The following is a 14410-nucleotide window of genomic DNA, read 5'->3' on the forward strand; positions in this document are numbered from 1 at the left end:
TAGCACGAAAAAGATTGTTATCAAGAATCAGTACAGTATGTTGCACTCTGAAAATAACCACGACTAGGGGAACACTGGCTTCTATGTAGCAGAGAAGGCACCAAAAGTGTGTTTAGACTGAACAAGACATGGTAGTATTAAACACAGGCCACTCTTTCTTGCTGTGGTATGTCACACTCACAGGAACTGAGGTTAGGAAAGGCTTCCTTCTGGGTGCAACAAAGAACAAAAAATTCATTATCATTCATCATTGATGTTATTAAAGAAGTGACAGCATGAAAAGTTTGGGTTTCCAGCTCAGTATTCAATTCCAAATATAACAAACATATTCTGTTTCCTACAGTCCCATGGAAATTCCAAAGCCCACAGACTCTTCACTCTGTTCTAAACATTTGTATTTGAAGTTTAAAAGTGTTTGCCTTCCCCTCCAGTGGTGGATGATCCCTGCATACCTCTCATACACTTTCCTAGAGGAGGTGTGACTCATAAGTGGAGTTCACAACATGCTTCATGTTTTCAGATCTGAATCGCTACAGACACTAAACTATATTACTATGTCCCTAAGACTGTATGGTGTAATAGCTTTTAGAGTCTCAAAGATAAACAAAGGTTCCTAGTAAATCCTTGAACATGTTGTATTCCTTTTAAGGAATTTTAAATTTTTCAGTGCAGTAAGACTAGGCATTACACAAATTTCAGACACACTTCTTCACATGTTAGAAAAAAAGAGAGAGAAGGGAAGCAAAGCCAAAACCTCTCTGACTTTTTTTCTGGCTGATCTCAAACCGTAGGAATTCCCCAATCACAAAAATGCTCTGCTTTAGCTAAGGAAGTGATGTTGATTAGAAAAAAAAGTTCCAGATGTTAACTGAAAGCAATTTCAAGACGAAGGGAAAGTGGAAGAGAGAGAAGGCATGTGAGGTGACCCCACACCAGAAACACAGCAAGAGCCTTGTACCCTCTCTGTGCTGGGATGCAGCCAAATGCTAGATAGCGCTCACACACACTCACACTAGTCTATTCTCCTTCCTCCTCCAGGCAGTAATTAGAGCATTTCCAGTTTAACCCCATCAATTCTTTAAATCCTTTCCGATTTGCATTATTAGGTAAACATATAAATAAATCAGAATTAAGTTATAGTAGGAAGACGGGGTTTTTTGTTTGTTATTTTTATTTTTTTCTTCCAGAAGAAGCAGAACCACCTATTTTTCTTCACAATTCCCATGCAATTTCTTCCTTACATCCTTATTAGGGTAGTGTCCCTGATTGAGATCCAGAGGTATCTCAAAAGGCATAGATAGCATTAAAATAGCAAGTTCTTCAAGAGAAGACACTACAGTCATAGTGAAGACAAATGTCTTAGTTAATGTGGTTTGTAAAGTTTGTAAAGTTAGTTAATGTGGTTTAACTCTTTGTGGGTTTTGGAAAATGGCCAAAGTAAACTAGCTCTTCATTTCTCTGGGGGTGAACTACCAGTGCTCATTTAGGGTTCTTCTATTCATCCCCTTTGTACTTTACTACCTATCAGAATAATGCTACCTAAAATTAGATATTTAGGGGAAAGAAAGGAAAGGGAAAAAAATTAAAGCACTCTGGCCATAAAAGTCTACATGTGTTCATAAGATTGAGACTTGTCTTAGTTTCTTCCTACTGGAAAAATGTTCATTATGGGAAAAACCTGTTTCCTGTTGCAGAGACTCTTGCACTGACATTAAGCCCAACCAGAAGCTAAGTTCCTGGAGCAAGCTCTCACCTACTTATTTATAATTTCACAATGCCCTATAACCTTCTAAATCGGATAATTTACTACTTCAAAGTGACTGCTTAATGAGAACATAAAGGTTTAATGAAATAAATATTTACTTAATATATTGCCTTGCATTCTGCAAGATGCTAAAGTATCCTGTAACGGACACACAAGCTTTATGAAAATGCAGTGGCTGCTGAGCAGCAGCATGGGTTTGGATTTATCAGAGACTTTCTTCCTCCCTCACTTTACTATGTACATGAGGTTTCACAGAAAGAAAGGCAATGCTGATTACGGTCTCTCATGAGCGGTTGGACCGCAGAAAGGAGAGCAGGCTCCTGCAGATTAACAATTACTCAGCAATCCTGAAGGCCTTCCTGAGAAATGAGTGGCTGATACAGGGATAACTGCAGCTCACTGCAGCCCTGTGTGGGCAGTGCCTGTTTCTTTTGTCTAGATATTTAAAGGAAACTTATGAAATTAAGATCAGGAGTGGCAATGACTAGGTTTCATGATGAGACTGAAAAGTAAAAGCAATATAATGAGTGTCATTCTATTTGAAACCCCAAATTTTAATCTAGGACTTAGCCAGAATGTTTTTCAGAAGGACAGATATAGGGGATCCAAACGTTGAAGTTAGCTGTCTTAAATCTAGATAATTCTGTCCCTTTCCAAGAGAAAAATTCCTATTTTTCCAAGTTTGAGGCCTTTCTGATAATCACAAAATCATAGGAACATTGTGGCTGGAAAGGACCTCTGGTGTTCCAGTCCAACCTCCCTGCTCAAAGCAGAATCAAAGAGGGGAGGTTGCTCAGGGCCTTGTCCAGTCATATTTTCAGTATCTCCAAGGACACAGACTTCATAAGGAAGATCTCTGGGCAAACTGTTCCACTGTTCAGTGACACTCACAGTAAAAATACAGGAAATTCTACTTACGCATAAGAAGAAAGTGTTTCAGTTTGTGTCCATTGCCTCTCAATAGCATAAGCTGTGGGTTTTTTTCCTGTCTGAAAAGTTCTGACAGATGAACCCTACATTCACAGAAGTGATGCACAAAGATCCCTAGGAAGGAAATTAGCATACCCTATGAAGAAGGCGTGTCTGCCCTACTCACAGAATATGTGAAAATTAACATATGGCTGCAGACTGCAACAAGGGAATTCATAGGCCTGTTTTCTCCAAGTCACAAAACCCAACTCCTCCATGTCTTACAGAAATCTGCTACATTTGAGTCTTCTCACACAGTCTGCTTGCTTCTAATATGCAATTGCTACACTGGAACCAAGCTCTACAAAATTTTATCAGTTCTTGTTTGAGCACGGTGCCCTATATATTTGTATGGAGAGCTGTCAAGTATTGCAAAGTCTGATTTAACAACGATGTCTAGCTGTTTGCACTGCAGGCCTTTGCTGGCCTCCTCTCACACTCTGGCTTTCCCTTCCAGTGGATGGGAGGCACTGTGCAATTCTACACTCTGCCCTCTACATGGTCAACACAATACAATAATGCAAACACGTTGCGAAGGCAAAGAGAGGCAGTTCAATACGAGGGAACATCTGCATAATGGGCAACTATCACTTGTCAGTCTGGGGAGCAGCAGTACTCACGCAACCAATGATAAAATCTTTCCTCTGGCACTGAAGCAGCAGAGTGGAATGTGGAGATTAAATTTTCAAATCCAATTGAGTTTAAGTTATTAAATAATCCATACAGGCAATGGTGATGATCACTGATCTTCTTTAGCACCATCTATCCAAGAATGTCAGTCTCCTATACTTTCACAAAGGCTTACTGAGAAAGGTACTTCACTGTCATTTCATCCTCTGACAGTACTTACATATTGCAAGCTGAGGCACAAAGAGATGAAATTACTTACAATTCAATAGTGTGGCCAGGGTTAAAAGTGAGACTTGCCTCCTGCATTAGCTGCCAGACACACTCTTTCCCTGCTGCCATGTTTGTCACTTAAACTGGGTTAATTTTAACCTATCACGGCATATAAAATGTTACATGCTCAGTACTTAACCAAACCAGTTGTCACTTCAGTTCTAGGTCACTTGAAGCTGCTTGTGAAAGAACCATAGACCAAGAACTATTCCTAGAAACAATTCAGCAAATTGCCAGTAAATATGCAGAAATCATGAACTATTTGTAGAAGATACAAGAACAGGTGAAATTTACTGCAGAAATTCTTAGCTGCCATTTACTTCCTCAGCCAGTTACCAAAACTAGAAGATGTAGGCTTGGTCCCAAAACCCAAATAATGTATTCAACAAAAATGCCAATTGCTCTTATTGTTATTAATAATTGCATTACAGGAGTAATATGGATACAATCTGGCCCTGTCATATAAGACTAAAAACAGACAAGTGAAAGATACTTACTGAGAATCATAGGAAAGGCTTTGCAGTCCTGTCAAAAGAACTGTCCAGAACTAAGCTAAACAACTCGCTGGAGAACATACTGCAGGAGTCATTATGAACTGGCAGAAGAGATGGACAAGATGACCTAATAGGTTTTTTCCATCTCTGATTTCTGTGACTACATAATTCCATCTTGATATAGGACCAGAGGAGTTGACAGTTACATCTGCAGTCTCTCTTAAAAGTTATTGACTCTACCCATGGAATAGATCAAAAATTTAAGGGGAAAACATCACATGTGTATTAGGAATTGAGGGTGTGTATCACATTTGGGTTAATAATACTTCTTTAAAAGCCATAAATGGGAATGAAGATGCAATGAAAGCAAAGATTGGTCTTGGTTTAAGAGCACAGTGAAGATGTGACCAGATGATATTAAGCAGAAAGATGGCTTATTAAGTAAAGTTTAGCACTGCTACAAAGCCGCAAATAAAGGTTTTGACATTTTGTATTTTCTTTAGCATATAAAAGAAAATGTCTCCTTCCAAAGCAGAATTGGTTTCCAAAATTTCAGAACTTTTCTGTTCCTGCAGGTGTCCTTCTGTAATGTTTTCTAAAGCATTTTTAAAATTAAAAATAATAAAAACTCTAATGGTGCTTTCTTGGCTATGGAAATCAGAACAGTTATGAAAGAGCAATAAAGCAGCCTTTCTCTTTTAGCTGCCAACAACTCCAGAAACATGTTTGCTGGAACTCTGACCCCTTACATAGAAAACATTAAAACAACTGCAACTTGATACAATTAACTGGTATTAGATTCAAAGTTTGTGAGGCCAACTGGCTTTTATGATATATTTCTTGGTACTTACATACTAATGGAAACACTCCAAACTTTTGAAAAATATATTCCAGATAGGCTGACTGTTAACTCATTTTTAAAGCAACTGCTTTAGCAACTGCTCGTCCTGTCTGCAAAGAATGAAAACCAGACAGACAGAGCATTTCTACTGCTGTACACCCAAGAAACTTTTTCGATCTGCATTCAGCTCTCCCTCAGAATAGAACAATGGCAATATTTGAAGTGTTATGGATAAAGCTTTCATTGCACTTCTCAAAATACTAGTATCACAGTTGTAACATTTCCCAATCTTTCTCTTCATTCCCTAGCTTAATATTAACAGAGGTACATAAATCTCATTCTAAACCAGAAAGCCTTCAGCTATAGCCTGTTCTACATGATACGCTCTTTCTGTATGACAGAAAAAGGGGACATGGGCCAGAGCAATAACTGTGGCAGAAGGATGATGGTTTGAGATTATGAAGCTCCTAAAACTGTAATTCCTATGCATTTCTTCCACCTGTGCTAGAAAGGGGAGTGCTATTGATAGCCACGGAATTAAAGGAGACAGAAGGTTGACTTGGATCCTACTAGCCAAAGGACTAAAAGAATTGTATGATGGGTATTGCTGCTAGTTAACCAAAGAGATTCAGTAACAAATGAAATGGACTGGCTTCTGCTGGATATTCAGTGGAAGGTTTACAATGATTCGGAAAACTCAACCCAGCTGCTAATTAAGAGGTGTTTCTACCATACTGGCATCAGTAAGCAGGCTGGCTAGCAATCTCAACAGCAAAAGCAAAACGAACTTTCCAAGGTGGAACTGACAAGTTTATTCTGCTTCTGCTCTTGAAATACCTCATGAAACAGTGTCCAGAGCTGTGACTCCAGCATTACCCAAGAGCATGCATCATGTAACACTGCTGAGCACTCCTGCAATTACAGATCCATGAACAATTAAGACAGTTTCTGTGAACAGATGTGTGCATTCATATTGCAATTGTTTCCCGTGCTTTCAGCTTTTTCAGGCTAAGTCCATATAGTTGAAAAATGTTGATTCATTTTCTGTATTGCTATAAACATCAAAAGTTTCACTTGATGTTGGTTTATTTTGAAATAAATTGAAAGGAAGCCAAGGAAATTAGTAAAGCAACAATCTGAACATAGCGTGGGAAACAATACCAAATACTTTGACAAATAAGAAAAAGTCACTTACCTCATTGATACACACAACACCAAAGAGAAAAATGAGAAAGACTACTTCTTGGGCACCATTATCTCAGGTACACTATAGCCACAGCATACGATTGCAAAGCTGTGAACAATGTCAGATCTACGCACCTATTTCCATAAGGAATTAATCTGTCCATCCATCTCATTTTCTCAGTTAGTAAACTCTCCACCATTGTAATGAAGTGTAAAAACTCCTCTCACTACAGGCAAATTATCAGCATGGCGTATCAGAATGAGAAATATCACTACAAATTTCACTAGGCTAGAAAGTGACTGCTGATGAATGCTTCAGAACCTTTTTAAATCTGTGCTGCTCTGGCCTCAGCAAGGTTTGTCTGATTTAGTTAATTATCCCACCCTTTTCCTCCAGCAAGGTCCCCAGGAATCTCACACAGCTCCATTTTCCATTTTCCTTAACTTTGTATGTATATTCTACTTTGTAATAGTAAGGCAGCCGAGACACTATGCAGTTACTGCTCCTATAGGAATGCAAAGATCTCTTCAGCCTTAGCTCATCACTCAAGCTCTACTTTGAGCACCCAGCAACTGACAGCTTGCAAGGAGGGCTTTTATTTTTCAGTAATTATTATGCTGAATCACAGGGAACTGCTTTATATGCAACTTTCCTTTACAATAATGGAAAAAGATTTCTTACAAGTTTGGACTGTGATCTCTGATACTAGATGACAGCCCAACAGACAATGGAGTTACTTTGGAATTAAAGGTGGTGTAATTGAGAAAATATTGTGTATTTAGGAAATTTTTTTCCCCAGGTTTTCCAAAGTACCCCACAAATCATCACAAAGGGTTAATTTTACACCAACTTCACTATGACTCAAAGAGGACATGATCTTTCCATGTGTGTTTTCTAGTAAGCATGTGTTTTGTCACAGAAATTCAATTACTCAGAACAGGATATCTCTCCTGGTGTGGTTGTCTGTACTGCCATGTCATGCATTAAGTGGCAGTCTGTTTCCTTAGCTTTTCAAAAATTTTACAGGGATGATTAGGCAAATGTTTCCATAACAAACATTTATAGCATTTCCTACAGATGTTGTCGTGCTGCCATAATAGACAGAAAATCCAGGTCTGCCATGTTTCCAAATGACATAGGAAAACTTAGATAGTAAAAGCTCTAACTGGGGAACAGTGGGTTGGGATGGGAGAGGGGTTTTAAAAATTTTTAAATTTTTTTAATCATCACCATACTTTTTCAGTCCTGAAAAATTCTCTCACTAGGTTGAGATGATGCAAAATTTTAAAAAATTGACTGAATTACACAGGAAAACTGATAATAATTCTTTATAGTCATCAAAGGAGTGTGATGATAGCATAAGGCAATGCAGCCGTGTTGCGAAAGGCTCACTCTGCAATTCTGCCATTGCTTAGAGCAAACCAACTGCAGCGTTACGTGCTATTTGTTAACACAAGTGGATTTGGAATTACTCTGACAACAGTTCCTTTTAAAGTGCAGTTCAACTTGCATACAACCTTGAAAAAATCCTGTTTCAAGCCTTATATCCATACTACTATAAAACCTGACTTGTACACAATGACAAGGACAGTCCAAATGCACAATGCCAAGAAGTGCCATAGTAATGTGTTGCATTCTTCACCCAAAGATCTCAAAATGCTCAGAAACATTGAAGACATAAGCTTTTCCATCCCAATACAGGAGATATTTTACCCTTTTCTACTGCTTTTGTTTCTCAAATGTAGAGAATTACTCAACAGCAGCACATCTGCGGCAGATCGAGGTACAAAGGTCATATATTCTAAATTCCAGTTCTGGTCTGTGTACGCCTACCCAGCAGTCTCTTCTCCTTAGGTCAGGGATACAGTCTGTGAGACAGAATGTTGGAAAGACAATACCAAAATCTCATTCCCAGTCACTTAAAACTAGAAGTTCAGAAGTACTTTTGATTTATGAGAGAATGACTACATATGTGGTAGATACTTCCATCACAGAAGCGCACAAAGGTGGTTGTCTTTATGCCCATTTAATTTACCGTGTAAATCACCACATAAGCCTTTGTGACCATCATCAAAACTCACAATCAACACGACCAGCGCAGGATCTTCACTTACGCTTTTGGCCACTGATGTGACTATTTATAGCACTCATAACAAAACATGTACCTTACCATGGCAACCACAGCATCCGTGTGCTACCACTGAGACAAAAAGCATTGCCTTATAGAAAAGCACTAACCAGTGTCAAATCATGCTTCCGGAACAATTTGTTTCCCAGTTTCCAAGCACATATTCCTCATCATTGATCATTATGGAACATTATTTATTGCTTTCCTCTGTTAGACATCTGTCTCTTATTTTTATTTTCTCCATAGAAGCAGAAAAGGATCAGAAAAGAAAGGATGGTGGTTTCCATTTGGCAAGCCACGTATTCCAATCTTATATATAATTTTCAAATATGAATTAACAAGGTTATCCGTACTAGGAAGCCTAATAAATAAGAGAGGTTTGTATTTTGAAACTTTTGTGCTATAGCCTCATCTCTTCTAAAGTCAGATGAACTATGCCAATATAATCAGCTGCAGTGTTGGACATTCCTCTTCAGCTATTTTTCTATTTTCTTCTATTAGGCTGTTTTAACCTTAGGTTTTTTTAGAATTCTGCTTTTGTAATCTGAGATGTCTCTAAATATTTGACATTCAGGTTCATACTATTGTATAGTTCTGGATGTCAGAATTTGGCAAACAAGATAGAACTTTGGTATTTTTTCCCCACCTAGAATAACACAGATAAAAAGTCATCCAATTAACTGTATTTCCTTACCTTCTTCAAGACTTCTGAATAACTATTATTTAGGTAAGTACTTGAAATTCAGAAAACATTCACAAAACCCTATGGATAAAAAATTCTATTCAACCAGCCAGCCAGAAGACAGCAACAATCTCCTCATCAGGGATTTGCCTTGTGATCTAGGTGAGACAGAAGCTGTTCTGGGGCAGAGTATATCCTTGCAGCAAAATCAACAGAAGCAGAAATGTCATTCCAGACTTTGCCCCAGTTTCCACAGTCCTACTGTTGACTGCAACCAAAAGGGGAAGAATAAAACGAAACAATCCTGCCATTAAGTGTCTTGGCAGATTCAGCATCCAAATACTTTGTAAATTCCCCTTTGATGATAAAACTGAGACAGAGAACGTGTCTGTCCACTGGTAACTCCCCTTTGCTTGTCCTGCTCCACTCGTACCTTTGTTTCCCTCTTGCTTCTTACCTCTGTGGTGGCTGGCTGTAATTCAAACAGCATGCTAAAACTTCGCTATACATTTAAATTGATTAACATAGTTTAGGCTATTGCAGGAGACCAGTAGCACGCTAACACTGTCTTTTACAGCCCATAAGAAATTTAAGGATGAACAATCTTGGTTTCAATTGAAAGATTCTATGCTTCATGAATGGGTGCCTAATAAAACAACAAAAACCAGCTACACTGCTTTCAGCTAGTACCATTCAATCAGTACCACCTATTCACTCCTGATTTATATTTTCTATTATTCCACTGAGATAATAGGAATTTCATTAAAAAATCAGTTTGAGTCTGACTGCTTCTACAAGCACCAGAATGGATTAAGATACCACATCTCCCACACGTATTAGTGCCCAGATAACCATTCGTGCTCATCTCTAAGTAATGGAGGACTCCAGCATTTAGGTACCACCAAACCAGAACATCCTAACTTATTTATGTCTATAAAATGAAAAATTACTAAACAGATTTAATATACTGGTTCCTGAACCTTAAGCAATAATTATATTATCTCTGTTCTAATTCAATGACATTGTACAAAACCTCTTCTGCAGGTGCAATGCACCAGTACTTCTTAGCTAAACATTTCACTCAAACTCTTCAAAACTCCCTTCCCATCCTGTGTACCTTAAAGGGATAGAGGCAATTATTATGTCTATGCTTCCTATTATCTTTCTGGATTATACGCACATTACGGCTGGGTACAGAGACGCTGTCAGTTACTTAAAAAATGTGGACTATTATCGTTGTTTAATACATCATCCTGCTGGAATGTAAGATTCTCAAATCAACAACCACCTTGTCATATATGGAAAATTGTCTTCTAGATACTACTATAGGACTCTCAGTATTCAATAAATTCTGCAAGACTAAAGAAAACTGAGGAAAAGTTAAGCTCTCCTTTACCGATTTTACTACCATAATGAAGCTCATTGATAAAAGAGTACTTTATTCTGAAATGACAGTGTCAGGGCCAAAGACTACAGGGAAGATGCATGGACATTCAGAGAAAAAACAGCTTCATGGAAAAGATGCTGTCATTTCTTGGCTTGTATGCTCTTCCCTCTGGCTCTGGGATTGTAATGAGAGGAGCTGGGGTTCTTCTGGTCCCAGGTTTTTATTGGTCAAAAAAGAGGATTGCTTCTGATACCATATGTTAACAACGTGCGGAAGACCTCTGATGCAATATCAAGGGAATCTCTCTCAAGAGACATTTAAATTAAGACTTTATCCTTAAAGAAGTGTCCAAGTAGCAGATAAACTACTCAATGGCATCACATTCTCAGTAACCTATGGTTGCCAAGGGGAGGAAAGAGGCAAAAGTTTTCTTGAAATACTGTGGAAATCACTGAATGAAAAATTTTGCCAGAGAAAAAAACATGGCCTACTCTCTTGTAAACCATTTCTGTATAGATTTGGTTTTTCATAGGCTTAATTTTCTGAATTAACTGCCATCTGACTCCTACCTTAATCAAGATTTTCAGAGTAAGTTATTCATTCTCCCTTCTTCCATGATAGATATATTAGTCGATTGTATCTTCTCTGACCTGATGGCTTGAACTGCTATCTAGAGGTGCCACTGTGTCTTACCCATATGGCCAGGAAAGATAGGTATCTGCACACTCTGAAACTCCTTCTGCTTTCCAAACTAACTCATTTGAGATTTCCAATCATTGATTGCAGAGCTACAGATGGAATCATCCCCCAATCAGCCCCCACACTGGGCCAGTGTAAATCCATTTATAGGCTAACAGACTACTTTTGAAACTAGGTGATTGCTGGTCAAATGAGGTATTTTCTTATTTAGGTATTTTCATACTCCTAGCCATGATTCATCAGGCAAGCCAAGCCATGTCATCTGTTCCTTACGTCCCTGCTGGGACCTATACTTAGGGAGGGACTGGCTACAGAATACATTTCTATTACGGAAGAAAAATAACTGTATTTCATTAAACTACTAAGAAAACCCTAAACCAAAATCTTGTAAAAGACCTGAACAATGTTACCTGCTGGTCTTTTAAAAGACTGAAGAATCAAATGGCATCCAAGCAACTGGAATTCTAAACATATTAAAACTGGTCACCTTGATAGCCTAGGGGGTAAATTCTATATATCTGTAATAAAATAAGGACATTCCTCCACAGAAGTTTGGTTTGAAAGAGTAAAAATCAACATCTGGAAGAAGCCAGGAAAACATTAAACATAACTTTCTGGGTTCACCTTCATTACAACACATGTACACAAGAAAACAATGAGAACTGCTTCTTTCTTATTACCTTCACTTTTCTTCTCCACTCCCGAGCCCCATAGTGATGGGGAAAATACTTATGAAAATGCAGAAAGACTTCAAATTCAAGGTCATCTTCAAGACAATTTCCTGCTAGAATACCTCTTTCTTCTTCTGTTGCAAATCTATACAATTACCACTAAAAATTATAGAGTACAAAGAAATACTATCCTAGATGTGACTGATTTCTCTAAATAGTATTTTAAAATAGCAGACAGACCAACTAAACTGCAATGCCATGAAGTACACCCATACAGCTAGTTACTGACTGACTTTAAGATTAAACACAGATTATTGCATCTCCCACAGAGTATTTCTATTAATGAGCTGGTACTAGCTTTGCTGGAACTGAAAAAATATCCAGTATCTGGTATGGATTAGCTCGGGTAACTTCCAGTACTGTGCCATAATTCCTTGCCTTTCTGTTTGCTTAACAGAACAATCTCTGTACCGAGAACAGAAAATGGAGCCAATTTCAACTCTATTGAAGAAAAAAGAACAAAAAAGATAAAGATAGAAGAAAAAAAAATTTAAAGGTCTAGCAATAGAAGTGGAAAATGGTAAAAAAAACCCCAAAAACCAAAACACCAAAAAGCACCCTTATAGGTATCTGCTTCAGTTTTACCATTTTTATCCATCAAAAAATTATTAATCTTTCCCTGCCTCAGTTTTTTCATCTGAAGTTGAAAAAGCATTTCTGAGTTAAAGGACATGGATGTTGCATGAATTTAAGATCGATACGTCAGATCCTCAGCAGATGTAAACTGCTGTAGTTCCACTGAATATCATATACTAGTAACTTATTACATGTGAATAAGAGCCAAATCCTCCCTCCAAATTTAAAAGATTTCATACTATGCCATTAACTTCAGTAAAATTCTATCAGTTTAATCAATTGAGGAAGCATGTGCATTCTGAAACCATAATTCCTTATACCTACTTCAATATTTGATCAATATAGAATATACAGATAATTTTAAAAAAATTTATCACAATAAGTATCTGCTCAAGGTGTGCACACTGAAAGTACCAGTTATCTTTAAAATCTTGGGGAAGTCATCTGTGAGGAGTGTTTGTGGGATAGAATGGGAACAGAGTTATATTCAAGTACACTGAAGAGCATTCTTCACGTTAAGAGTACAATTTATGTTGGTAAAACCAGTAAAAGTTAGAAACAGTAAAACAGTCAAACACTGTTTGTAATACTGTAGCATTTAGAGACTCAAATTAAGAACAAAGATCCCATTTTAAGTAGCATAATCATATACAGAAATACAGAATTCCAAGTGGGGAACTAAGTAGACAAGATGAACAAAAAGCAAAAATAATGAGATGAAAGGTCATTTAAGTTGTCTCTAAAAATACACTAGCTCCTTGAGGACTGCATATTTAAGATTTCACCTATGTCTATACAAATGTAATTACTGACATGAGAAACAGATTACTTAGAAAGCAGATGTTTTACATTATCTATTTAAAAAAATATATCTGGGAGGAATCTAACAGATTTCATTGACATCAGGATTTGGCCCAGTACGTTTTAATAAACTATAAACCTCCAGTACAGTTCACACAGCAATCGTTGTCTGCAGAATATGTACCAAATACACTAGACAATGTAATAAACTTTCTTTTAAAGGTATAAAAATGCAGCTAATATGACCTATGATTTCTGGATCACCACAGCCCATGAGTGTTTTACAAGATTAGAAGAAATGATTCTCTCACTAGTTGTGGTCTGTTACTTTGCCACCACTGGGGTGTGTACATGAAAGGCGGCTTTGGCTTCAATTGCACACTCTGTAATCCTATAAAAGCACCGTAAAATAGGAAGATAATTCATTTTTTAAAGATCACTGATTATTTGTTGTATAACCTCCCCGGCCCCAACTTTGCATTCAATTATGAGAAACTAAACAAAGGAGGAGGAATAAAAACAATACTTAGTTGTACATACAAAGTTGTATATTGATGCTAAGAGACACATTGACTGTTTGCATTACGATGCTCTAAAGGACATTTTAAAATGTGATGTAGCTGTGTCTCCTACGTATCTTCACTAGCAATATTCAGTTTGAGGTCATTCTCCTGTTTCATACTGAGTCTTAAAGTGTACTGTGTGATGATGATCCATTTTGCACATCTACCACGCTAAGGAGAGACTTGCTACTTGTAAGTGTTGTCAGTCTCAAGAAAGATGGTAGTCAGCAGGAGATTCAAATTTAAATTTAAAAATTTGTCTGGATATAGGACTAACAGTTAGCAATTGCTTCCCACCAGGGACTCTCTTGGGACATTACTCTAAGCAAAGTGCCTAAGCGTTACATGAAAACAAAATCCAAATCCTGTCGCTAAAATTGTCTGCGTGTTAGTAATTTTCAAAAAAGGGGTTTTACAGAGTGCCATATAGTAAATTAGTACACGACAGCCACTAAATATTCTCATCTTGCAGAACTTATTTTTATTCCCCCTACACCCTCAAACTAAGTGTTCAAACTTAACATGTAGCAGCATGCAGCTTCCACAAGGAGGAAACCCACGTGGAAATACTACAAAATATCAAAACATCTCATTTATTGTTACATTTTGAGATCTTGGCCCTTATATACAATCTCCTTAATCCTAACGTATGATCCAACAAATGTCACTGAGGAAATAATTATCAGGA

The sequence above is a fragment of the Ciconia boyciana genome, chromosome 19 (assembly GCF_034638445.1).
Source record: "Ciconia boyciana chromosome 19, ASM3463844v1, whole genome shotgun sequence".
Taxonomy (NCBI): Eukaryota; Metazoa; Chordata; class Aves; order Ciconiiformes; family Ciconiidae; genus Ciconia; species Ciconia boyciana.